At 36.9% G+C, this 26818-nt stretch overlaps 1 protein-coding gene across 13 annotated transcripts in view; it reads left to right on the top strand.

Moving 5' to 3' along the window:
- Positions 1-26818, top strand: part of SOX5 (SRY-box transcription factor 5) — a 1038891-nt gene that overhangs the window by 217515 nt on the left and 794558 nt on the right. The window lies entirely within an intron of this gene.

Raw genomic sequence — 26818 nt, 5'->3', positions numbered from 1 at the left:
TCCTGTTTCTGCCTTGGTCCTTCCCCACAAATCAGCCCCTCCAGCTTCTTACCTGTGACTCAATCAGAGCAGCTGATTTTTTTGGCAGGAACATTCATGTAGTTATTTGTTTAGTAAATAATTATGTGCTGTGTACCTATACTGTCCCTGGGATTGGGGATATAATAATGAAAAAACCAAAAATCTACCAAATGTTGAAACTGAGTGCAGATTAAAGACATCAGGCTGGGTGATACAGTACCTGGCTTAGTTCCACAGATATCTTAGATGGCTTCATATATGAATTCTATCTAATGTACTTTATATATTTATGTCCATATTAATCTATCATCTATTTCTCTCATATGTATATTATATGTACATATTATATATAAATGTACATATTATATATATAAATAAATTTATTTTGTGTCCTCATTTTAGCCTATCTGAAATGAACTAAAGTTCCAATAGAAAAGGGCATGAATTGGAGCAAGGGGACGTAGGGACCCAAGGAGCATGTTTTTTTACTCTACTGCTGTTTGTTTCCATGACATGGATCCAGACTGTAAAGTAGAGGGAATAAACTATAGAGAGAAGAAGCTGTAAAGAATTGTTACAGTCAGACCTGCCATAGAGAGTGGAGGAAGACAAAGTTGGTGAGTTGGAAGCCAACCTGGACTTCTAGGACACGGTACAAGCCACTGGGCTGGCACTTACTTCAGCAGATAATTTGGATCATAATGCAAACCCCTTACTTCCATACATTCTCTTTGTGAAGGTGACTATTAAACTTGCTTTTAGGAGAGTGAGGAGTTACTACTACTTTAAAAAGGTGGGTGTGGGCGTTTCATGCCGTAGGCATTAGTGATGTTGAGAAAGTATTTAGCGACATCCTTGGTGAAATGAGTTTGAGATGACTAACAGGAAGTATAGCTATAGAGAAGTGATAGGGCTAGAAAATTAGGTGTGAGCCAGATAAAAAAGGCTTTCTATTTACCATTTCGCCCTTTATTCTAAATGCTACTGGGATCTCTTATATAAATAGAAATGTCATGAATGGCATAATCAGATTTACCACTTGATAGATCCCTCTGGTTGCATTGTGGGGTTGAATGGAAAGGTAGAAAGGTCAAAGTCAGGGAGGTCAGTTAGGAAACTGTTGAAGTGGCCCAAACAAGAAGAGATGCATTTCTCAACTAGGCAATGGCAGGAGGAATACAAAATAAGGAAGATAGGTAAGAAATCTTAAGGATCTATGATTTATACGAATTAGCGGCCGATTGGATATGAAAGAAAAGGGGAGGTCATAGGATTATGTCAAGTTTCAGACATTGGTTACTGGGAAGATTTGAATAGCAAATAATTAAAGGATAACTTTGACAGGATGATATAATTGGTTCATTTGGGGACAAAATAAATTTGTATTGCATGTAGGATATCCAGATGGAGATGTCTAATAGGAAAATGAAAGCGTATATAGGTCTGGATCTCAGAAAAAAAGGTCGAGGTTGGAGATGTAGACTTGGCTAGAAATTGGTGACTAAACAATTTGGATGTGGTCACTAAGAGTGAATGCAATGGTGAGAAAAGAAGAGCATCAGGAGTGGAGCTCAAAGAAACATTTCATTTCAGGTGTATTATGGACTCAGACAGAGTTTATAGGCTGATCTGAGAAGTTAACCATAATGTTGATGTTGTTTATGACTTGAGATTTCCTACAAGTTGTTGGCAGAAAGAATTGAAAACAAACCTGAGAACCATATGTGGCAGTAAATTGGCACCTGATTTTAAACTAATTGTAGATAGTCTGTGTGTCCACTGAGGGCCAATCAGGAAAGCACATCTTATATCAGATAGTTTTATAGAGGGGATTTAATACTGGGGATTAGTTAAGATGGAGACTATCAGTAGCCAGAGGCTACCACCACTCTTAGTGCTGGAGCAACCAATGGAGGAGGTGGCCTTACCAGAACCCAGGAGCCAAAGCTACCCAGTGGGCACTGGGCACTGGAACAGAGGTGGTAGCCACTCTCACAGGGAGGCTGTGTTACATGGGTAGATCTTGAAGGAAAACCACTATTGTTGAAGATGCTTCCTGAAGCGGACAGAGAAGCCGTCTTTCTCATCCCATTTGCTGTATCCTGCCAGTTTCTCTCATTAGAGAATTCTGATATGAAGCTAGTTAGCACTGGAACCTAGGGAAATGTTATTTGCAGGATTTAACTTCCTGTGATACAGAACAGTGCACGGTGAAGGTCAGTTCGTCTGAAAGCAAACATAATTTACAGACATGTCTCTAAATATATTTAAAAGTTGTGATTATAAAAGTGAAGAATCAATAAAGCATGACATTTGATTTATTATTAATTTTTGAGACAGTTTCGCTCTGTCACCCAGGTGGAGTGAAGTGGTGTGATCACCGCTCACTGCAGCCTCTACCTCTATGCCCAAGCAATCCTCCCATCTGAGCCTGCCAAGTAGCTAGGACTACAGGCACGTGCCACCACGCCTGGCTAATTTTAAAATATTTTTGTAGAGACAGGGTCTCCCTGTGTTGCCCAGGCTGGTCCTGAACTGTAGGGCTCAAGTGATCCTCCTGCCTCAGCCTCCGAAGGTGTTGGGATTACAGGCATAAGCCACCATGCCTGGCCTGAATTGTTATTATTATTCAGATACATTTGCTCCCTCTCACCTTATCAAACTGAAAACCTATCACAAGTAGATTACTAACCATCTTTTGAAATTACTTCACAACTCCAGGCCTTTTATACTATGACATTTTTATAAGACTCTGGCATTTTTCTGTGTTAGTAGGCCCCAGGAACCAAAAAATGCAAGAAATTGGTATGTGGTTGCCCAGATGGCTGCTAGAGCTAGATGCGCGGAGTATATTACATTTATACATTGGATCAGTGGGCTTGTTGAGTCCTTTCCTCATATTCTAACCACCTCGGTGGGGATGTGCCTTCGTCAAAATGAACTAACAACAACAACAAAAATCCTTCAGACAATTAGGCTTCCCTTGCTGGGCTTAAAATAAGTGAGTGTGTAGCTCTGTATGAAAAGGTGTGCTCTTGGTAGAGTCTTTTTTGAGGTTCTCAATCAAAGGGCTCTGCTTTTCAGTGAGATCTTGAAACAGCATCGGCCTTTCCCTCAAAAGAGAAGGGCTAAAAAGAGCGCTGGACTCAATTGAATTTAACAGAGAATTCATTGGTGACCAATGAGGCAGAAAGGATGTGCTCAAATCACTGGGCTGAACGCTCTGTTGTAGAGATCAGACGAGCCCATTTAGTGTCTGCTGGTTCACACCGGATTCAGAAGCTTGTTCAACAGCTTTAGCTCCCAGATATTTAAATGGCAATGTTTACCAGTTTTAGTGGGAAACCAACAAATGAAAAATCTGTAGGTGGATTCGTTGTGTCAAGCTAGTCTCTCTCTCTCGAATTTTAGTTCCCTGGGTAGCAAGTTGGGTGCCAATGCTTTGACATAATATTGTTGTGTTGAGTTATGTTTAACTTACTTGATTCAATCTAATACTAGGTTTGGGATAATCTTAAAATATCCTTTCTGTAAATACACTACCTTTCAAAGCAGATTATTCAGTAGGGAGTGTGAAATAACTTGCATGGTTTAAAAACAAACAAACAAACAAACAGAAAAAAACCTTTGTGTGTTGTTTCAGGTTGAGTTCCCCAGAAAAAGACTGAAAGGGAGACTGTGCAAGCAAATTGTTGAAGATGCTCTTGGGAGCCTCTGTAAGAGAGGAGGCTAGCAGGATTGAACATGGGCTGATGGTGGCCTGCAAGGCTCTTCTGCAAGGCCAGTCCCTCAGCAGTGTCCCTAATTGAGGCAAGGGGGTCAAGCCACCCTAGCACGCTAGCATCCTGTCCCATGCCCTCACATTCAGATGCTGGTTATTGGCTACAGCCAGGGAGATAATAAATACCCTGGGGGAGGCAGCACCTTTCAGCAGAGGGAATTTCCTCTTTCCGGAAGTGGCTCAATTGTGAGCTCTCTGCACCAACTTTACTTATAGCTGGGGGAATGATTGTCTGGTTCCTGAAGGGGAACTTTTGTGGCACATGCCAGAATCTCCTACATCTGATTACCATTGTGTCTCAAATGTCCACTTCTGCCACATCCACCACTGTAATTCTAGTGTGAGTTACCAACATTTTTTGGCTATACTGATGTAGTTGCCACGTAACAGTTTTCTTTCATGCAATCTTTTTTTTGTTGTTTTCCCCATTGTCTCCAATGATCTTTGAAAAATGCAGATTTGATTCTCTCTTCTATAGAACCCTTCGATGACTCCCAGTGCACTGAGAATGAATCCCCCAATCTCTAACAAGGCTTACAGTTCCCTACCTGGCTGCCTCTGTGGCCTCATATCATGCCATTTATATTTTTTGCTTTTTCTACTGTAACGATCACGTCCCTCTCACCCCCGGGCCTTTGCACACACATGTTGTACCCTCTGCCTAGAATGTGCACTCTTTCTGTTGCTCCTCATTATCCCATCATACTCATGCCCATCAGCTCCGATGAAGGGCCCCGCCATGAATCTTTTCTTGATTCTCCAGAGAAGGTCAAATTCATGCCACACATACTCCATATGTCTACTGGGCTACATCTTGTGCTTTTTCTCAGTAACTCTGTGTGTGTGTGTGTGACAGAGAGAGAGAGAGAGAGAGAGAGAGAGAGAGAGAGAAACAGACAGACACGTGGGGATTATTTGTATAATGTGTTTTACCATTAGACTGTAAGCTCCAAAAGAGGGAAGCTGGCTTCTTTGTTCAGCCTTAAACTGTACCCCTAGAATACTACCTGGCATATAGTAATGACAAATCAATTTTTGTGGAATAAATAAGAATGAACAATCAACCTTTGTTAGTCCATTTTCATACTATTATGAAGAAATACGTGAGACTGGGTAATTTATAAAGAAAAAGAGGTTTAATGGACTCACAGTTCCACATGACTGGGGAGACCTCACAATCACGGTGGAAGATGGTGGAGGAGCAAAGCCACATCTTACATGGCAGCAGGCAAGAGAACGTGTGCAGGGGAACTGCCCTTTATAAAACCATCAGATCTCATGAGATTTATTCACTATCTGGAGAACAGCACAGGGAAAAAAAAACTGCCCTTGTGATTCAATTACCTCCCACCAGGTCCCTCCCACAACACATGGGGATTATGGTAGCTACAATCCAACAGAAGGCTTGGGTGGGGACGCAGCCAAACCATATCACAACCTGAATACAAAATCTAGAAATGAGTCAACCAAAAATACAACATGATGTACAAACACCATTACAAGCATTAAATATCAACTTTAATATTAAGTATCAACTTTATTTCGTAATTACAGGTCAAAAAAGTATAATATATTCATTTCATTTTTCTACATTTGACTTTAGTTTTCGCCCCTATTCTTTTTAGAGAATAACATGGAATGAGTTTTACATGAAGAACAAAGCACATACTTACCTGGTCTTGTCTCATTTTACAGGTATCTCAGCCTTTTAGCATTTTTAACACATCGTAGTGTATATGTCCACTAATGATTTCAAATAACTTGTATTATAAAATGTAGGAAATAATTAAAATATCTAAGCAAATGACCAATACAGTAATATTTATGATAGCTATAAAATAAATTTTTTATAAATGCAGGCCTTATTAATAAAAATTATTGGAAATTAGTCAATGATACTGGGGTTTACAGGATTTATATTCAACTAGATAAATAAATTTTCCATTACTTATATTTGTGTTTCAAAAACCAGGGAACGGGAAGATCTTTGACATTTCTTGAATGATTTAAAATATTTTACTTTTTTAATTTTATATTTAAAAGTAAATTGGAGTACATCTCAGTCTAGGTGAAAAAGTTATCTTTTAATGAAAACAAAATTTGTGTGTCACATTGTGATTCCATGATTCTAGAAAGTTCTTGTGTCATTTCTTAATACCAAATAATTCCACATACAGTTTTCATATTGTGTGACCTACTTATAGTTCATCTGTTAAAAATAATATTGAAAACGTTTCAGTGCCTTAAAGGTCTACATATTAGCAAAAATTTCCTTTCCAGCATTAGCAACAGTGTCACTCTTAAAACTGGTTATTTTATGGCAATGTCATTTTTAAGAACTCATGTAATACATGTCTACCGAACTTAACAGAGGCAGCGTGAGTGCCCCATTTAAAAAAATTCAGATTCAGGCTGAGTGTGGTGACTCATGCTTGTAATCCCAGCACTTTGGGAGGCAGAGGTGGACAGATCACCTGAAGTCAGGAGTTCAAAACCAGCCTGGCCAACATGGTGAAACCCCGTCTCTACTAAAAATACAAAATTAGCTGAGTGTGGTGGCACACGCCTGTAGTCCCAGCTACTTGGGAGGCTGAGGTGGGAGGATCGCTTGAACCTGGGAGGCAGAGGTTGCAGTGAGCTGAGATCACACCACTGCACTCCAGCCTGGGCAACAGAGTGAAACTCTCTCTCTTTAAAAAAAAAAAAAAAAAAAAATCAGATTCAGAGGTGTAATGCCAGTAAATTAGATAATGATGTTAATGATGCATCTGGGGATTGTGAATTAGAAATGGTGTCTGATTTACAGAAAGTAAAATGAATGTTGTTCATATGCTCAGATGTTGAAAGCCATGTGTACAAAAAAACCTGCGAATATTCTCTCAGGAGACACTACTTTCTGATTTTTCCAAGAATACATAGTGGCTTATTATTGTTCTGACTAAGCTTTGGTAATTTGATGGTCTCCTTGCCACCTAAATCATTGACTGTGACAGAGAATTTTGAGATCTCCTACTCTTAATTTCCTTTCAGTAAGCATCCACATGCCTCTTAAACTTATATTGCACAAATTTGGTTCCACAAAAGAATAATGTAGTTTGGCAAATGCAGGTCCTTTTGCAAAGCTTATTTGCTCAGAAAATGCCCAAAGACTTGGATTTGACTATGAAATAGCTGGGCCCCACCCACATCCCCTGTTCAATTAGGTTTTTATTTAATAAAGAGGATGGTATTTACTGTTCTATAGTGACAGGTATGCCTACAGGTTGTCCTCTCATCTTCTCCCTCTCAGATATTTTAGTTTTATATTTCATATGCCTTTAACAGGGAGAGGGCATTTTCGTTTTTCTTTTTTTTTTTCTTTTTTTTAACACACTATATTTAGGTAGTAAAGCAAGATGGTTTATATAATGAGTACTTTATGAAAGTAAGGAGTTTCACTGTATGATAATTTCTTAAATGTTTCAATACTATATTCAGTTGCACCTGAATGATATACTTGAGTCTTCGTGTAAAAATGTCCTACTTGATTTTCTTGCCTCTCAGTGGATGCCATAAATGGGAGTTCTTTGGTGCAAGAATCGTATCTTACTGATCTTGCCCCCCTGAATCTCAGAACATTCTTGGTAGAATGTTGAGTGTCTGACATGTTATGCTGAACTTTGACATAAAAAACCATATCCCCATATTTTATTTTCAAGTCTAAATTTAGGAAATAGCGTCAATTGCATGTTACCAACAAGAAAAATTTAATATTATGGATATATATATATATGAGATAGTATTTCTAGCCTAGACCTAGGAACTATTGAAAATATACTTGATAAAATATTCCAGTTCCTAAGCCTTGAAATTATATGGAAAATTTGGCTAATGACAGCAGACAGTTGTAAATAGAATCTATAAGAGAATGTGCCTAGTCTGAAAACTTTTTTTATGTGAGCTTAAGAACAGTGATAAATTAATGAGGTTGATATTTAAAATCATAATTTAACTTTTCTATAGAATTCTAAGTGTCACTTGCCTGGTTTTCAAAATGCCACCTCTGTCTTCCCTAAAAAAGGATAAGCCTCTCACACTTTAATGTAAATATGGGTGAATATTTTAATTCCTCCAAGGATATTTGCATTTTAAACCTGACAGCACGGTAGTTAAGGTCCTGGAACCAAATTGTCTGGTTTCAAATTTCATTGTCTCACATGCTTAGTAAGTGACCTCCAGCAAGTAACTTAACCTCGCTTATCATCAGTTTCCTCTGCTGTAAAATGAGGGTAATAATAGTTGTTAGGAGGATTAAGTAAGTTGGTATATGTGCTGCACTTAGTACCTAGCATATGCTAAGTGCTCAATAAAGGCTATTGTGAAAATGTGATTGTTATAATAAAACGAGAATGAAAGGCAATGCCCTCTTACAGAGATGTTTTGAATTGTGTAATGGATGGATAATGATTTGAGAAGGAAGCAAGGGCTGTTTTTTTGGCCCCTCTGAAATAGCTGCAAGGTAGTTGTATGTGCTGCAGGTTGTAAACATTTACATTTGTTAAGAGAGGACAAAAGAACCTAGAAGTGGAAGAGGAATTGGTCTTTCATAATGCTAAGGAGTTCATTGTGGTTTATAGCGTTAGAATGGGTGAATTGAAGACCAAAAAGCTAAGAGTTAAGCATTCTTTTATTGTATCAAAATAGTTTTGATTTTTTTAGGATGAAAGAACTATTTTCATATTTCAGACAATTGGGAAAATAAGGAATAATGTAAAAACAAAATCACCTTATATCAGAGAAAATTCATTATTGTTTTATACATTTTCATCCAGATCTCTCTCTCTCTTTTTTTTTTTTTAACGTAATTGGAATTGTAACTGTAAGTTGGTGTAAAACATTGCATTTATCACTTAATCGATTTTGATCAGTTTTCCATAAGATTAATTAGTTAATGAGACTTTTAATGCTTTATTGTCATGTGGGTATATTCCAGTGTGTGTGATGTAGTGATTTGGCCATTCTTTTATGGGTGAGCATTTAGGCTATTTCTAATGTTTTGCTGTAAATTATATCTGTATGCATAAAACTTTGTTTACTTCTTTGCTTATTTTGTAAAGGCAGATCCTTAGAACTGGAACTAAATCAAAGGGCATGAGCATTGCCCCTTAGGCTTTTGGTAACTTTCCATTGGCAGTATAAAACAGTGCTAGTCTCACTGTCCCTTTGCCAGGATTGAGCATTTTAACATTTGGCAAAACGACAGGCAATAAAAGGCATCCCTTTATTTTAATTCTAAACTTCTTTGATTTTTAGCGAAGCTAAATTTTTTGTATATTTTCATTTGTATTTCCTAGCCTGTGAATTTTCTGTTCACATCCTTTGTTTATTTTTTTCTTGGGATATAGAATATGATTTTAAGTCCTCTTCATATATTATAGTTTTCCTCATTGATTATACATATATTCTCAGACTTTAATTTGCCCTTTAATTTTAAATTTATGCAATGTAAATTTTTAGGTTTACGTTAAGATCTATATTATTTCTTTAATTTATTGTTTTTGTATTCAGAAAATATAACTAATCACATATGCCTTTTTCTAATTTTCTATTTAATGATTTTATTTTTTGTTTTACAATAACTCTTTTATTTTCTTGTTATTTAATTTGGTATATAGTATGAGTATTTCTGAAATAACTGTATTCCCCAATCCACTCATTAAATAACCCATCTATTATATATGTATATGCTAGAATTTGTTTCAGGGTTATATTAAGTTGATTCCATTGTTTTTTATTAAATTGATCTGATTGTTGATTCCTATACCGGTACTATCATTAATTCAGTCGATATAGCTTCTTAATAGATCTTATTCAGGATGTGTCCTCCCCCCCCTTTTTTTTTTAACTTGGTGATCTTTAGACACATTATGAAATATCCAAAAATCTCCATTGGAATTATTATTGGAACAGCATTAACCACAACCAAAAAGGTTAACTAACAATATTGAAACGTGATGGCTTTGTCTTTTAACTGATATTAGTGGTATAATGTATTTTTAGGGATTCAAGTGTTTTGCTAGCCTGCTTCATTAAGACAGAAAGCCGTTATCATGTTAAGGAATTACATACTTCTATTTTTTATTTCCTAAGAGTTTTTGTTGTTAAGTATCGAGTGGATTTTGGAGTATTTTAAAATGCCATTTTATCATCTAGTAAAATCATACTGATGTGAATTTTTAAAAATAATATATACATTAGTCATAAGCTCTCCTTAAGATTAGTGGATAAATCTCTTGAGATCCCATTAAGTTTATCTCCATTTTGTTTAGGCTTTTGCCATCTGTATTCATACATGAGCTTGGTCTGCATAGTAATCTTGCCGCCTCTTTGACCAAAACTTGCTGTTTTAATCTGTTTTACATATTGAGCTTCCAAACATTTTTCTTCTAAGAAAATATTATAGTGATAAATTTACTTAAATTTCAAAACCATCATCTATAGTTTTTTTTGCTGGTAAGTTTGTCCACTTTAGTATTAGTATTAAACTAGCATAATAATATGAATATGGTAGCTTCCTTTGTTTTTTGATGTTTCATTATCTTCATTCTTAGAAACTTTACTGGGGGAAAAATTTGTGAAGTGTAATATCATAACTCTTTTTTTTTAATAGTTTTCCATGTATTTGTTTTTTTAATATTGTTGCATTTTGATGTTTTTATTTCCAAAAAATTTTAAGCAAATTGAACCACTGTTTCTTGGTAAACCAATCATAGATAATTTTTCTGACTATGTACTTCGCAGGATGAACAGATTCCTGCTCCTATCTTGGCTCTGTCAACACTTCTATATTATCACAGTTTACAATGTTTATTTTCTGTATAGTTACTATACTTAAATCTTCCATGATTTGTCTATGGGCTCTAAAAGTTGAAAACAATATATAATTGTGATGTTTCTGCTCTCTGGGTTCCAGTGTCAGTGTAGATTTCCAGTGGTCACTACGTTCATATACTCTACTACTTGCCTCTACAACATCCTCTCAGAGTTCTACTGTTAGTAACTCTCAATAACATTATCGTTCTAACCATTTCCTCTTTCCTGGAGACTTTCTGCCTTCCTGTTCAAACCTAGACTGGCTTCATAAATAAGCCTACTTTTTATTTTTTATTTTTAGTTTTATTTTTTAATTTTATTTTTAGCCTGTTCTGTTAGGTGTCTTGATTCCTAAACTCTGTATCTTTTTCTTTCTTGCTTATTTTCAATTACTCTCTGAATTGTATTGGGGACCACATCAAGTAACTTTCTCGGTTACAGGCCATTTAAACCTTCTCAGATCTTGCATATCTGAAAGTATTGGTCTTTTCCCTCACAGGTAAGCATAGCAACGCTAAGCTTAGCATTCAAAATGCAAAATAATTTTCCTTCAGAGTTTTAAAGTCATGTTCTGCTGACTTTTAGCATACAGTGTTGCTGAAATTAGATCCTAGGCTAATTCATGTTCCTTTGAGGTAATATGCTTTTTTCCTCCTCTTTATAAGTGTTATGGATCTTTTCTTTATCTGCAGTGTTCTGAAATTTAACCTTGACATTGTAGATATGCATCTTTTTTCATTCATCAGATTTATCTTTTTCTTGTTTTCTAAGAAGTACTATGGTATTTCTTCAATATTATTCGTCCTTTTATGTTTTCTTGTTTTTTATTTTTTTTGGAGATGAACTGACAGGTTCTTAAACCTTCTGTTGTGATCATATATGCAATCTTGATCTTTTCTCTCAAATGTTCTGGGCATTTCTTTTATATTCTATAAAACATTCACACCTTTTACTTTACACACTTAAATTAATTTCACATTTTTTAGTGATTGTATTTTACATTTCTCTTTTTTTACTTTTTTTTTCTTTTTTTTGAGACAGAGTCTTGCTCTGTCGCCAGGCTGGATGGAGTGCAGTGGCACAATCTCAACTCACTGCAACCCTCAGCTCCTGGGTTCAAGCGATTCTCATGCCTCTGCCTCCTAAGTAGCAGGGATTACAGGCACGCACCACCACACCCAACTAATTTTTGTACTTTTAGTAGAGATGGCCATGATGTTGGCCAGGATGGTCTCGATCTCTGGACCTCATGATCCACCCACCTCGGCCTCTCAAAGTGCTAGGATTACAGGCTGGAGCCACTGTGCCTGGCCTGTGTTTTAAATTTCTAGAGTTCTTTTGGTTCTCCAATTATTCCTTTTTCATGAGGGTCATATGTTCTCTAGTGTAAGAATGATTAGGTTCTAAATCAAATATTTTAAATATCTCTTCCTTTCTACTAATAAATTCCAAAGTGCTTTTGTTGTTTATTTTTTGTATTGTAGGTTTTTCTCAGAAATTACGTACTCTATGGCTGCCCATCCTATTCAAGAATGAGGCAATAGAAAAGCCTTTGCAAAAGTTAGTTACAAATGTGGGGCTTGACATTGAGCTAAAAATAGGAAGTGAGTTGACTGCATTACCTTGGAAGACTGCTAAAGTCAAATGAGGAAGACTTCACTCTGGGATGCTAATTTCCATACCAGCTGGCCTACTTTTTTTTAACAGCTCGGACAATTTCTTTGGCAAATTTTTTTTTACATGAGGATAAATATGGGACTTGGGAAGTTGACTGTTTCTTAGCCAGCACTTCCACGAGTATCCCTGTTTTTTTGTCCCACTACTTACCTTCCCCTTTTTGGTACCTAGTATCTCCTGTGCTGGAGCTCCAGGGAGACTGGCTTCCCTTTCAGCTGCAGCCTTGTCTGTTTATATATGAGCGTGTAGTTGCTTCGTCAGTCACTGTACCTCCGCCTGCTTTCCATCTTCCAGAAACCTGGTGAAATCTCTTGTCCATTGATGGTCTCCCTCTTTGATTCTTCAGTGTTTGGTTTGCAACATTTAAAAAATGCTTTTACTCATTTCAGTGGAATTTCAGAGGAGATAACTCCAATCAAATGATTGTGTTTAGGTCTCTAGCATGCTATGCAGATATATTCACTTATATTCTTGTTCATTCATTCAAAACATATGCTTGTCATGTCTACCACGTGCTAAGCTGTTTCCAAAGATAGAGGTTTGAACTGAACTTGCAAAAATGCTTGCCCTCATGAAGCTTTTGTTTGAGTGGGGACTGGTAGATAGAGAATTCTGAAGTAGGGTCTCTAGTGAAGCTAAGATAAGATGTCATGGCCACACTATTATTGAGGGTTGTCAAGGACTCTCAGGCAGGATTTGACCCAAAAGAGATGAAGGTCCTGACTGTACTCCAATATGGCTGCAGCATAATCAGATTTTCCTCTCCCTCTGTCACTGTCTCAGAAAGCAGCCTTCATCCTGTCCACGGGCCCAGATCACACCTTTTTACAAACATGCTTTTCCCCTTCTTTTTCCTTTCATCTTGAACATTTCTTTTAGGTATACCTGTTATACAAAAACAAGATTGAATTTGTTTATTAAGCCAACCTAAGTTTTTATTTCCCCTCAACAGGGAATTTTACTTTACATGTATTGTCATAATTGATGTGTTAATCTTACTTGGCAGAATTTTTTTTTTTTTTTGAGACAGAGTCTCGCTCTGTCGCCCAGGCTGGAGTGCAGTGGCTGGATCTCAGCTCACTGCAAGCTCCGCCTCCCGGGTTCCCACCATTCTCCTGCCTCAGCCTCCCGAGTAGCTGGGACTACAGGCGTCCGCTACCTCGCCCGGCTAGTTTTTTGTATTTTTTTAGTAGAGACGGGGTTTCACCGTGTTAGCCAGGATGGTCTCGATCTCCTGACCTCGTGATCCTCCCGTCTCCACCTCCCAAAGTGCTGGGATTACAGGCTTGAGCCACCACACCCGGCAGCAGAAATTTTTTTATGTCTATATTTTTTCTTTTTAATCCTTTTTTCTCTTCTTTTTTGTTCAAGGTATGTTTTTCTTATTTTATGTTTTCTTCTGTGATTTGGGAGTTATATATCCTATTGGTAATTCTATTAGTGGATACTTTTAGGTTTTTAACTATATATTTTTTGGTTTTTTTTTGGTTTGTTTTGAGACAGAGTCTCACTGTTGCCCATGCTGGAGTGCAATGGCATCTCAGCTCACTTTCACCTCCACCTCCTGGGTTCAAGTGATTCTCATGTCTCAGCCTCCCGAGTAGCTGGAATTACAGGCATGTGCTACCACACCTGGCTAATTGTTGTATTTTTAGTAGAGACGGAGTTTCACCATGTTGGCCAGGCTGGTCTCAAACTCCTGACCTCAGGTGATCCACCTGCCTTGGCCTCCCAAAGTGCTGGGATTACAGGCATGAGCCACTATGCCTGGCCTCAACTATATATTTGAAATTCCGTTTTCCCTTATATCAAAAATTAACAACACACCATCAACCATTTTATTGTTGTAAATGAATAATTTATCATGCTTTTGTATTCCCATGACCTACTTTTAAACCTTTGTCAATGTAGAACCAATATAGAACCATAATCATTTTTAATTTCTTAATTGGAAACATGCTTGATATGGTTAGGCTTTGTGACCCCACCCAGATCTCATCTTGAATTGTAATCCCCAGATGTTAAGGGAGAGACCTGCTGGGAGGGGAATGGACTTTGGGGGCCTTTTCCCCCATGCTCTTCTCATGATAGTGAGTTTTCACCAGGTCTGATGATTTTATAAGGCAGTTTTCCCTTCTCTTGCACACTCTTCTCTCTCGCCTGCCGCCATGTAAGACGTACCTTCCCCTTCCGTCATGATTGTAAGTTTCCTGAGGCCTCCCAAGCCATATAGAGCTGTGAGTCAATTAAACCTCCTTTCTTTATAAATTACCCAGTCTCGGGTAGTATGTTTTTGTTTGTTTGTTTGTTTGTTTTTGAGATGGAGTCTTGCTCTGTCACCCAGGCTGGAGTGCAGTGGTGTGATCTTGGCTCACTGCAAGCTCCACCTCCCGGGTTCATGCCATTTTACTGCACCAGCCTCCCCAGTAGCTGGGACTACAGGTGCCCGCCACCATGCCTGGCTAATTTTTTTTGTATTTTGAGTAGAGATGAGGTTTCACTGTGTTAGCCAGGATGTTCTCAACCTCCTGACCTCGTGATCTGTCCGCCTCGGCCTCCCAATTGAGTAGTATCTTTATAGCAGTGTGAGAACAGACTAATATATAAGGTTAAACTCCTGGGATTGTAATAATAAGATGGGAAACCTATTTTGTTGTAGTGAACTAAAGTAACATTGTTTACAATATAAACCTTGGTAGCATTTTAGTATTTGACCTATAAGCACATGGAAATATCCAGTTTTTAATCTCTCTCTTTTAAAGAGATGAGAGAAACCCTAAGTGTTAATATATACCTTAGTTCTTAGCTCTTTGGAAATAAAATGTAATATCAATAGAAATATTTTGTTTTTTTTTTTTTTTTTTTTTTTTTTTTTTTTTTTTTTTTTTTTTTTGAGACGGAGTCTGGCTCTGTCGCCCAGGCTGGAGTGCAGTGGCCGGATCTCAGCTCACTGCAAGCTACGCCTCCCGGGTTTACGCCATTCTCCTGCCTCAGCCTCCCGAGTAGCTGGGACTACAGGCGCCCGCCACCTTGCCCGGCTAGTTTTTTGTATTTTTTAGTAGAGACGGGGTTTCACCGTGTTAGCCAGGATGGTCTCGATCTTCTGACCTCGTGATCCGCCCGTCTCGGCCTCCCAAAGTGCTAGGATTACAGGCTTGAGCCACCGCGCCCGGCAATAGAAATATTTTGTATGATATTTAAGCATGTTTCTGTAGTACTGCAGAGCCAAATATTAGGGTTTGCAAAAATACTCTAAAAATAATGTTAACTTGAAATTCTGGATTAAGGTTTTAGACCAAATGAAGCGAGCTTTAAAGACAAACAGTGGTATTAAAACAACAGATAAAGCATACATAGTTTTTAGGCAAAAGTAATGATACTAATAAAGGTAATTTGCATCTCCCACACCTCCAAAAGTTGTTTTACTTTAAAATTAATTTGAATTGAGCTTTTGCTGTATCCTGACAAGGGTGAAAGGGTTAAAGAATTTTCCTCACTAACCACTTTTTGTGGATATCTGAGTAGCAGCTCCACTACAGGGAGATGTGTGGAGGTAGAGAAATATCAAACCAAGCTTTTGCTCTCTGTGGATAATAAAAATTACCCACTTTCTCACAGATGTCAAATCTGGCAGATTTCCATAGAAAATTTGGATTGAATGTCAACTACCCAAATTATTTTAGTGTCTGCTGAAGTGTGTGCTTGGCAGGGATTTCAGTAGGAAAATAGGAAGTGGGTTTGAAAACATTAATAATATCTGAATACAACTTCTTAAGCTGATTGTTCCATAGATGAACCAAAGCATATATTGTCCCTGCAAACCAGAGCCCTCCAAGAAGTCCAGGTGGACATATTGTTAAGGTTTCAAATATAGACGTTGAGAGGAGGGCATATTCAGGAAGTAGGATTTGCTAGCATGCATAGATCTTTGCCTTCTTGAATAGTTTAGATTGGCCAACTAACAAATAATAGAGTCTATATGGCACCAATACCATGTAGGCAATGAATCTGACTTAGGTTTTATTATAAATCACATTTGTAGAAAGATAGATGTGGTTAAAAGTGTACTGAGGTTTGGTTAGAAGATCCGAGTTCTAGTTCTGATACTGACATTCAAAAGTCTGTATTGTAGCTGGGTGTGGTGGTTCACACCTGTAATCCCAGCACTTTGGGAGGCCATGGCAGGTGGATCACTTAAGGTCAGGAGTTCAAGACCAGCCTGACCAACATGGTGAAACCCCAGCTCTACTAAAAAAAATATACAAAATTATGGGAGGCTGAGGCTGGTGGATCATGAGGTCAGGAGATGGAGACCATCCTGGCTAATACGGTGAAACCCTGTCTCTACTCAAAACACACAATACAAATTAGCTGAGTATGGTGGCACACACCTGTAGTCCCAGCTATTCGGGAGGCTGAGGTAGGAAAATGGCGTGAACCTGGGAGGCAGAGTTTGTAGTGAGCAGAGATTGCGCCACTGCACTCCAGCCTGGGGGACAGAGGGAGACTCTGTCTCAAAAAAAAAAAAAAAAAAATTAACTGGACGTGGTGGCACATGCCTGTAATCCCAGCTACTTGGGAGGCTGAGGTAGGACAATCGCTTGAACCTGGGAGGTAGAGGTTGCAGTGAGCCGAGATCGTGCTGTTGCACTCCAGGGTCTCAAGAAAAAAATAAAAATGAAGAAAAGAAAAAAGTCTCCATTGTTTCCATTGCTCTATCCCTTCATTTATGCTTCTGTGCACCTATGTCATTTTTATGGATACTTTCAGTGTATCTTTGATCTTTGTTAATAAGGAAAAGCTGGGATAACTCAATACAAGATAAATCTTAAGTTAGTTTCTCATGAGAAGAAACGAAGCTCCTTTGTTTGAGGAAGAAATTAAAACTGCAGTATATCAGTAACAAAATGAGTTCTGAGCAGTTATATAATATTAAGAGATTAGCTTAATCATCACGTAATTTTTAAATTTCTGTAAATGTCCTATTGTTATTCATTGAAAGTACTCATTCTTTTTTTCCCAAATTCTATGCCATTGTGAAATTTATTCATTCATGCAGCAGATATTTATTGAGCACCTACTGTGTCTGAGATGCTGTGCCAAATGCTAGGTAGTAGCAAAAAAGACAAAACCTCCCGCTTTTCTGAAGTTTAAGAGGGGAAGACAGATGATGGAAAAACCAATACAAGTAAAAAAGGCAGAGAGTGGTAGACGGAGAAAAGGAAGACAGGATGCACGTTTGTGTGTGTGTCTGTGTGTGTGTGTGTGTGTGAATGGGTGGGTGGGTAGACATGTACAAACACAAAATTTTAAATAGAGTAACTAAGAAAGGCTTTGCTGAGAAAGTAAGTGAAATTTGGGATACCACCTGAAAAAGGTGAGGGTGGGAGTCATACCCGTATCTGAGAGGAACGTTCAAGGTAGAGGCCACACCAGCTGCAAAATCCTGAGTGGGAACATGCTGGATATTGTAAGGAAAAGCACAGCATAACCTCGTTCAAAAAATATTTACTCACCAACTACATGCCAGACACTCACTCTTTTGTCAAAGAAGCTTACAGTCTAGTAGGGATAGATAAGCATATACACAAGTGCAATCAAATAAAGATATGTAAGAGTCATAAGGGTTTAAGGGTACAGTGAGCCCTCAATTAGGATGTAGTCAGTTCTATATGAGGTGAGGAAGGATTTCATACCAGATTCGTTCCTTCTACAAATGGCATCATAGATTGTTTCTCTTAATAGTTTTGATCTTTGCAGATGCTTGGGTTAAGGAGAAATATTGTATGGCTTTAGATATATAAGGAACGGCATGAATATGATGGATGATTTTTCTTTAGTTTTTTTAGGAGAGAGTAAGAAAAGGGAAGCAAATGTTTTACTAGGTACCCACCCACTCTGTGCCAGATGCTGTACAGAAGTTATTTTGTTCTCACCAGCTTGCCACATGAGTTTAAGGTCCTTGTTTTAGAGATGATGAAACTCGGGCCCTGAGAGCTAAAGAGGTTGTCCTCCACAGTTACAGAATTAGTAAGTGGTTGAACCAGAATTGACTTAAAGTTTTTCTAACAAGTCTTAATAATAATAAATAGCAAATGCCAAGTACTGAATATCTTATCTAACACACACACACACACACACACACACACACACACACACACACACGTATGCGCAACCTCTAGTATGGATAGTATTATTACCCTTACCTAAAGTGCTGTCTTATTTAATCCTTCTTACAAGGCTGTGCAAGAAGCTTTATTGCTCCCAGTTGGGAAATAGTTATCCATCACATTCTGAAACTCTCATTCTTACTAATTATGGGATTCATTTCAATTCCAACAACCCACACAGTTGAGAATGTCCTTTTTTATATCATATCTAAAACATGTCTTTTCCACTATCATGTAAATGCATGTTCCCCTTCTTCCTCTGTAGACACAGAATAAAGTTATTCTTTACTGTTCTTTATGTATTAGTATATGCTTATGGGTGGCTCGGTTCTTCATTGAGGGGAAGCTCTGAGATCTTATTGGCAGTTGTCCCGTCCTTTTCTAAATCAAGGCTCATTGTGTATCCTGCCATCTTGGTCTTCCTGCTGCTGCTCTCAACGGTTCTTCCCTCTCTATTTTCTTTATGCAGCTATCTGAGATGTCTCTGAAATATCATATCTGAGATATGATAAACATTGATTTGTTTAAAAATGTGTTAGGCACTAAAATCTGTCATAAATAAACTATAAAAGATTGCACTCGTAATTTTTATCTATGGATATATATCTTTTAAATTTTTCATGGTATCGGCCCAACTGAAAGTCTACTTTGTCATCCTTACAGTAAACAATTTTAATGTGTATAACTTTCTATTATGTTCAATTAATGCTCTTTATGTTTTAGGGTTTTATTTTTTAACTTGTTTTTACAAATAATTTTTTAACCTGGTAAGTGCTGAGATTAAGGTGACACAATTATATGACTGTGCTGGACCTGGAATTATCATGCCTTTTATTCAGGAAAGCAATATATCCAAATTAAACTATTTGGTTCACTCTTGGCTCCTCAAATGTTTATTAATTTCTGGCTTGTAGTTTAAGGAAAAAGGGAGTAAATATTTATGTTATAATATATGAGAAATATGAAGCTTAAAAAGATTCAGTAACTTTTCTAGGTCTAAAAGGTACTAACTAAAGTATTAACTAACCTTTATTGACTACCTCCCAGGAGGTAGGCATTGTGTTAAGTCCTATATGTATTGATTCCTTGAAACTTCATGATAACCTTATAAGGTAGGTATTATTTCCTTTTTACATACAAACAAACTGAGATTCAGGGAAGTTAGGTAAGTTTCCTAAAGACACATAGCTACTAAATGTAGAGAAGACTATGAGCATAGGTAATTTAGCTTCATCTTCAGGGCTTTTAACTACTATGCAATATATTTGTCACAAATATGAGAAGATATAGAGTTGTAAATAAGTATTTTAAAACAGGTAGAATGTCAGTAATGTTAACTTATGTGATAAAGTATTGCAAAACTTTTCTTTGTTAAAAAAAGGAATAAATGTCACAACTACATATAGAGTTGCCATGTAAAATAGTCCTTATAGAGAAGAATTTCAAGTTCAAATAAGAGACAGATAGTTTGATGGAAGTCTGATAAGAAACAGAAGATAGCTTCTCTTGGAATCAGTTTAATATATTTATATTTATCCATTTCTTTTTACCAAAGGCAATTTATGGAAATACAGAAACCTGAACCTTGATTTTTTTTCACCCAGAAAAGTAGAACATTGTGAATATGACTGGGATTTTTCCAAACAAAATTTTAATGAACTAATGTTATCAAAAATGCTGAATTACTAATTGCCGCATCTCAAAACTAACTTCAAGCAAAATGACGTTTGAAATAAAAGTTGAAGAAATATAAGACCCAGTTCCATAATTATTTCTTCCTTTCTACTTCTTAGCAGCGTGGAATATGAGCAAATGAGAGCAAAGGACAATCCAGTCCATTTGCTCTCACTAAGCTGCCCTTGAAATTTGTGGCAGCCATTGTTTATACATAATCATTTCTTACATTTATTTAATAACAGACATTCTCTGTATTTCTTAATTGAACATTTTCCCCTAGTCATTTTGGAATCTTTAGCAAAAACATTTAGAAACTTAGCTAAGGAAGTAACACTAACTCTCCTTGTAAATTTTCGGCCTCTTCCTCCATCTGAAATATAAATAAACTTTATTGGTCGCCCTTACCACCACCAAAGAAATTACAACCAGCATAGTGGGTACAATCCCTGCATTACACCTTCCCAATCCAAGAACCAGCGATATCTGGGCTTCTGGCCTTTTTACCCGCTGTTCAATATTTCAGGAAACTGCATTTTTCTAATATTTAAAAATATAATAAAATACTCCAAACTTGACAGCAATTAGAAGGGCATTTTTATTTTCCTCATGAACACTTAAAAGATAGCAGTGATTTTTAATTACTTGGAATATTCTCTGTAATAATATTTAAAACATGTTATAAAGAGATTATTATAAAAAAGCTACTCATTATTTTATTTGTTTGACCTTAAAAATGGTTCTTTGAAGTTACGGAAACGGTTTTAGAGTTTTAGAGTGTATGTGCTAGAAAGCAAATATAATTTGTGTCTAGAATTTTGAATCTCATTCTGACACCAGTCTATCACAATTATATAACTAACTTCATATATACTTACAATGTTATGTGTATGTGTGTGTGTATATATATGTATATATAAAACCAGCCACATACCCTTACCTGTTTATTTTGCTCTCAACCTACCCTACTATTTTGAGAATGAATGAAATAATTTATTTGAATGATTTATTACATTGCCTTACCCCAATGGTACATCAAAATCTTTTTAAGGCTTAACTAGAACAGATTAATGACCTCTGTGGGTTCTAAATCTGCAGGTTTGGTGTGGGGTCTGTGATTATGCCTTTCTAACAGTTTTCCAGATAATACTGATTCTGCTGGACCAGAGACCACATTTAGATAAGGGCTGTCTCATAAAATTGAATGAAATTTTTTTAAAAAAACCAAAACCAAACCAAAACAAAAAACCTTAATAAAATGGTAGTAACACATAGTTTGTGTTTGAATTGGGAAAAGAGCTTGATTTTGAATTTGTTTGAACCTTTTGGGTTATAATAACTAGAAAGTGGGACAAAAATAATGTTTGGAGATTATTTAAACAACAACAACAACATTATTTGACACTTTATCTGGTCCACATTCTCACCTCATCCTTTTGTGAGTATGTGTTTGATTTCTTCCTCAAGCAAAAGGTTGACTATGTAATGCAGAATTTCATCAACAGGGGTTTCTTGTTTGCAGGTAGTATTTTTTCTTCCACTTTTAACTTGTTATCAAAGGTATAACAGAGAGAAAATGTGCGATAATTCAGTATAATGTTTGTGAGAAACGTCAGCTCACTGAGACACCAACATAACGGTTTCAGACTTTTTACAAGAGGAAAGAAAATTTAGGTCAGCCTTTAAGAGCAATATATACTAGAATGGATAAGAGGACACTCTTCCATGTGCACACACACACACACACATATTTTCAAAGATGCCATTATTTCTGTCACCTCCTGTCATAACAATTGCTCATCAGCAATAGTAGTTAGCACAGACTTTGTTATCATCTTTAGTTCTTATGCTTTCTAAATGCCCATCTCTATCTAGGGGGAGGTGAATTTTTTAGCTTGTCATCAAAGATAGCACCTTAGGCGAGTACTTAAGTACAGTCTGCTAATAATGATAGTGCATGCCAGCAATGAGAAACAAAATGTGTACATCTAATCTTAGATTTACCATCAGTGTAGCATAAGTTACTATCTTGATTTTTTTCATGTCATGAATGAGATTCCTAAAATGCCATAATTAAGCATATAACTAATAAACAGCCTTAGACATGGAATGATGAATTTGATCTCACTGCTGTTTAGTTGACAGATGGGAATCAAACAGACATAAACTCTGTACTTCCAATTTATTGCAGGGAAGGAAAATTGTGTGCCCAAAATGCCATAAGACAGGTTGTTCTTCCAGCATTTATAGTCTGGTGGGAAGGAGAAAATAAAGGTCCTGTAGTCTTTCAAAAAAGACAGTTTTAAGCCATTTCCAACATAATAATTGAGACTTCCAGTTTGGATGAGAATGTGAGTGTATTAAGGCCAACTTCTGAACCTTTTTGATGTTCATTCACATAATATAACTCCCTTCCCTTAATTTCTGTTTTAATGGTAAATTAAATTAAATAGACTGGTTGTTTACCCAACCTACTCTAGGTACTCGATGAATATTCTATATATAGTAATCCTAAAAATGCAACCTTAAAATATTAACACTAAATATAATTGTATATTTCAATTCTTCTTGTACTCTAGCAAGATGGCCCGAGCAGTTGTTTGTTCAGATACATTGAGTCAACACTATAAAACTAAGATAGTCTCTAGTATGAATATGAAATGAGTATGTGATATTCATGGGCTTGAACTTTTTAAAAATATCTAGAGGTTTATTTTCCAAATTTACTGTGTATTTTCTTTGACTTTTATATAGTAAGCATTTAAACACTTACATGTGAACAAATTAGAATGTTAAATGTTTGGGAAGATACCAATATTTTATGTATCTCTTTAATTGCAATTATTTAATGTTTAGTCTTAAAAATTTGACGCAAATGTAATTAGCAAGAATTCTGTCAGTGTGATTACCTACTTGAGATTTTCCTACTCAAATATAAATTGTGGTAACAATATCTGAAGTGCATAGAATGTTATTAATTAATGAAACAATTCACAAACATTGACTACACACCTCTCATGTATGAATATCAGAACTGAGTTCTTAGACATTTTTAATCCATAGATGAATCAGTCAGCTTTACAAGGAATAAACCTGTCTAACAATCCAGGCTACAGCATTAACCCTGGCTAACATTCTCGCACAACCAGGCCTGCTAACAAGAGGGCTGGGAAAGGAAATGTGGGTGCCTTAGCACAACGCTGACAGAAGAAAAGGCTAAGCTCACAACCTACAGATGGTACTCTATGTAGGGAATTTAGAATCTGAAGAATTTTGTAGTAGGTTGGTCACAGAAAACCGTTTCACGACTTCTTAATTCATAGTGTAGTTGCACAGTGGATATTATTTAAGCACCTTCAAAACATGCTCAGATTTGCATTAAAGAAAAATTAAATCTGCTGATATTTTCCAGGAATGTAAAGTTACAACTAGTAACAAAGACACTAGATAAGACTTAGCTCTAAAGAATAGCAATGGGGATTGAAGAAATTTGATGGAGGACAACCAATTTAGCGTGACATCATTAAAAAATGAATAGTGAGATGAAGTTATCAAGGGTTCAGTATTGAGGAACTGAAAATAAGACCTATAAAGGAAAAATTGGTAGAGACAGAAAACTCATATTAAAGCTACTTATTTGGGATAACTAGGAGGGAACATTTTATAAAACAATTTCTAACTCGATTGTGTGAAAACCAAAACAACCTAAATGGATTCCTTGCCTATTAAAGTAATACTTTTCCCCCTTGGTACTTTTGTGCAACTTGGGTAACTTTTTCCAAATCTTTTCTGTATGTTTATGTGGCCATCTGGAGTTTTATCACTGTGGTAGACACTGAGAATGCAAAATGAAGGAAAGCTGTACCTGTCTAGAAGAAGTTTAGCAGTCTAGTAGAAATATAAACAAACATCCACAGTCAACCATGACATGAGTGATAACATAAGCATGTGTAAACTACCGAGTTACTACACAAAGGAAGGAATTGTTAAGTTTGTCAGGAATGGGGCTGATCATGGAAGCCATCAGAGAAGGGGTGACATTTGGGTGACGTTTGAGGGATAAACTTTGGTTCCAAGAAGGATGAAATTGCATGTCACATCATTAATTTGATAGTGCAAGATGATGGCCTTATGAGATGAAAGAGGGACTCTAACTCGATTCTCCATAATGAAAAGTCTTGCACACCATACAATAGAGCTCTATTTTGTTTTGCAAAATAGTGGCAGAATTCAAGTTATAGTTTAGAAAGAGCACTCAGAACCATGTGTGGGATGGATTTCAAGGGGAAAAAAGACTGGAAAACCACTTCGGAGATTACTTCACAAATTCAGATAGGATATGAAGAGCGCTTGGAGAAAGAAAATAGCAGTGAGAATAGAGAAACAAGGATGACTTTTAGGATAGTTGGGGGTAATATCAATATTGGTGATTAATTGATTATGGGACATAAAGGAGAAGTAGAATCCAAGATGATTCCCAGCTTTCTGGCTTGGAAAAATAGATGACTTGTGATCATCAGGTGACATAAGAACTGGATTTGGAAACAAAGAAATATTTAATGACTTCATTGATGAAGGTTGAGAATGGAGTAGTGAGTTGTCAAATGTATGGATCAACAGAGAAAGAGAGAATATGTCAGGTTGAGGTGGAAGTATGAATGAGCATGCTTAGTACTGGTAGAAATTTGAGCATGTTTATTGACAAGGATGAGATACATCAATAGAAAGCAAAAGTTACATACACAAGGGAGGGGTGAAAGGAATGGAAGAGCATGGCATCTAGAGCCAGGCAGAGGGATGATCCTGGCACAGAAGAGCACCTCTTCCTCAGGAGCGGTAGAAGACAAAGAAGTGGCTTGAGTAAGAAGACACACAGAGGTGGAGGCAAGTCATTCTGTGTGGAAGGAGGATATGCCTTGTGGCCCCAGTTTTCCAGTGTGAGGTATCATCTGGTGAGGGGGTCCTGGGAAGGGGGGGGATGAGTAAAGATTAGGAGAACGTTAATCTGTAGAATAATAACTGAAGGAATTGGATTAGATGATCAATGAAAGCAAATGAAATGATACTACTCTCACTGAAGGCTCAATATTACCATTCCTAATTGTTTTGCAGTTTTCCCCAGCATCACTGGGTTGTATCTGGGTAATGGTAATGATAACCAACATTTTTAATATTCATTATGTACTAGGAACTATCAAATCATTGATCTTCACCACAAGTTTGTAAGTTGGATACTATTATTATTTTCCTTTTACAGAAGAGGAAACTGTGGCATTGAAATATGTAATTGTATAGAAGGCAGATGGTCAGCATAATTAGTTAGGCTTCGATTCAACTAATAATAGGATAAGCCAGAATAACAAAGGCTTAAACAAGATAAAAGCATCTCTCTCTGTTCACAAGATCCTGAGGTAGACAGTCTAGAACGAACATAGCTCTCTATGATTTCAAGAACACAGGCTCATCTATGTTATAGATGCACTGTCTCTCAGCTTACCTCATGAGCAAATCCTCCAGCCATTTCTCTACACTTAATATATCAAGAAAAATTAAGAGGACAAGAAGGGCATGCCTCCTACCCAACTGTCCCAGAAATCACACACACTGCTTTTGCTTGCATCCTTAGAACTTGACTGCATGGGTACATCTAGCTCAAGAGAAGGCTGTGAAATATTTGTTTTATTTTATTATTATTATTATTTTTGAGACAGAGTCTTGCTCTGTAGCCCAGGCTGGAGTGCAATGGTGTGATCTCGATTCACTGCAATCTCTGCCTCCCGGGTTCAAGCGATTCTCATGCCTCAGCCTCCCAAGTAGCTGGGATTACTTCTGGGTGCCACCACGCCCAGCTAATTTTTGTATTTTTAGTAGAGATGAGGTTTCACCATGTTGACCAGGCTGGTCTTGAACTCCTGACCTTAGGTGAACCTCCTGCCTCAGCCTCCCAAAGTGCTGGGATTACAGGTGTGAGCCACCCCCGCCCGGCCTGAAATATTTATATTTCTAACATTTTGAATAAGGGAAGAGCAAATATTGGAGGGATCTCTTCTTTTGATTTTTCAGAGTATATTGGATGAAAAGAGAAAGGAGTAAAGAATTGAGAGTGTTAACAAAGAGTGTAAATTAAGTGATGCATTATGACAAAGAAGTGAAGCCAAGAGGTGGCTAATAGATGGAAGGGAAAGGAAGGTGGAACTGCCTGAATGACGGTGGAGAGAAGGTGGAGCTGTTGTCAGTGTTAACAAAGAGAATATCACAGATAGCTCTTTGAGATGGAGATTGTGTGAGAAGGAAACTGTGGGAGTTGAGACTTTGAAAGTGGTGAATTCCCAACAAGAATGGAAAGAATGCCTCAGTATTTTGCTGATATTAGTTAAGTGAAGACACTTAGGCGCCAGACTATTAAGGAATGGAAATGAAAATCTTAAATGAGTAGACCAAGAATGTCTTAAGATTGTTATTCAAGTTTATATATCCTGGTAGTGTTGACAAGGGTATAGAAAACTTTCGTGTTACTAGGATAATAATTATACCATTTTATTTTAGACAAATGTACTTAGTCAAAGTTCAAGTTTGCTTTACACAGATGACATTTGTTAATTCCAAAAAAGAAAAAAAAATTACAAGTCTTCAAAGTAAGTAA

The sequence above is a fragment of the Papio anubis genome, chromosome 9, assembly GCF_008728515.1.
Source record: "Papio anubis isolate 15944 chromosome 9, Panubis1.0, whole genome shotgun sequence".
In the NCBI taxonomy this organism is placed as follows: Eukaryota; Metazoa; Chordata; class Mammalia; order Primates; family Cercopithecidae; genus Papio; species Papio anubis.
This window is presented reverse-complemented; position numbering and strand designations above follow the sequence as displayed.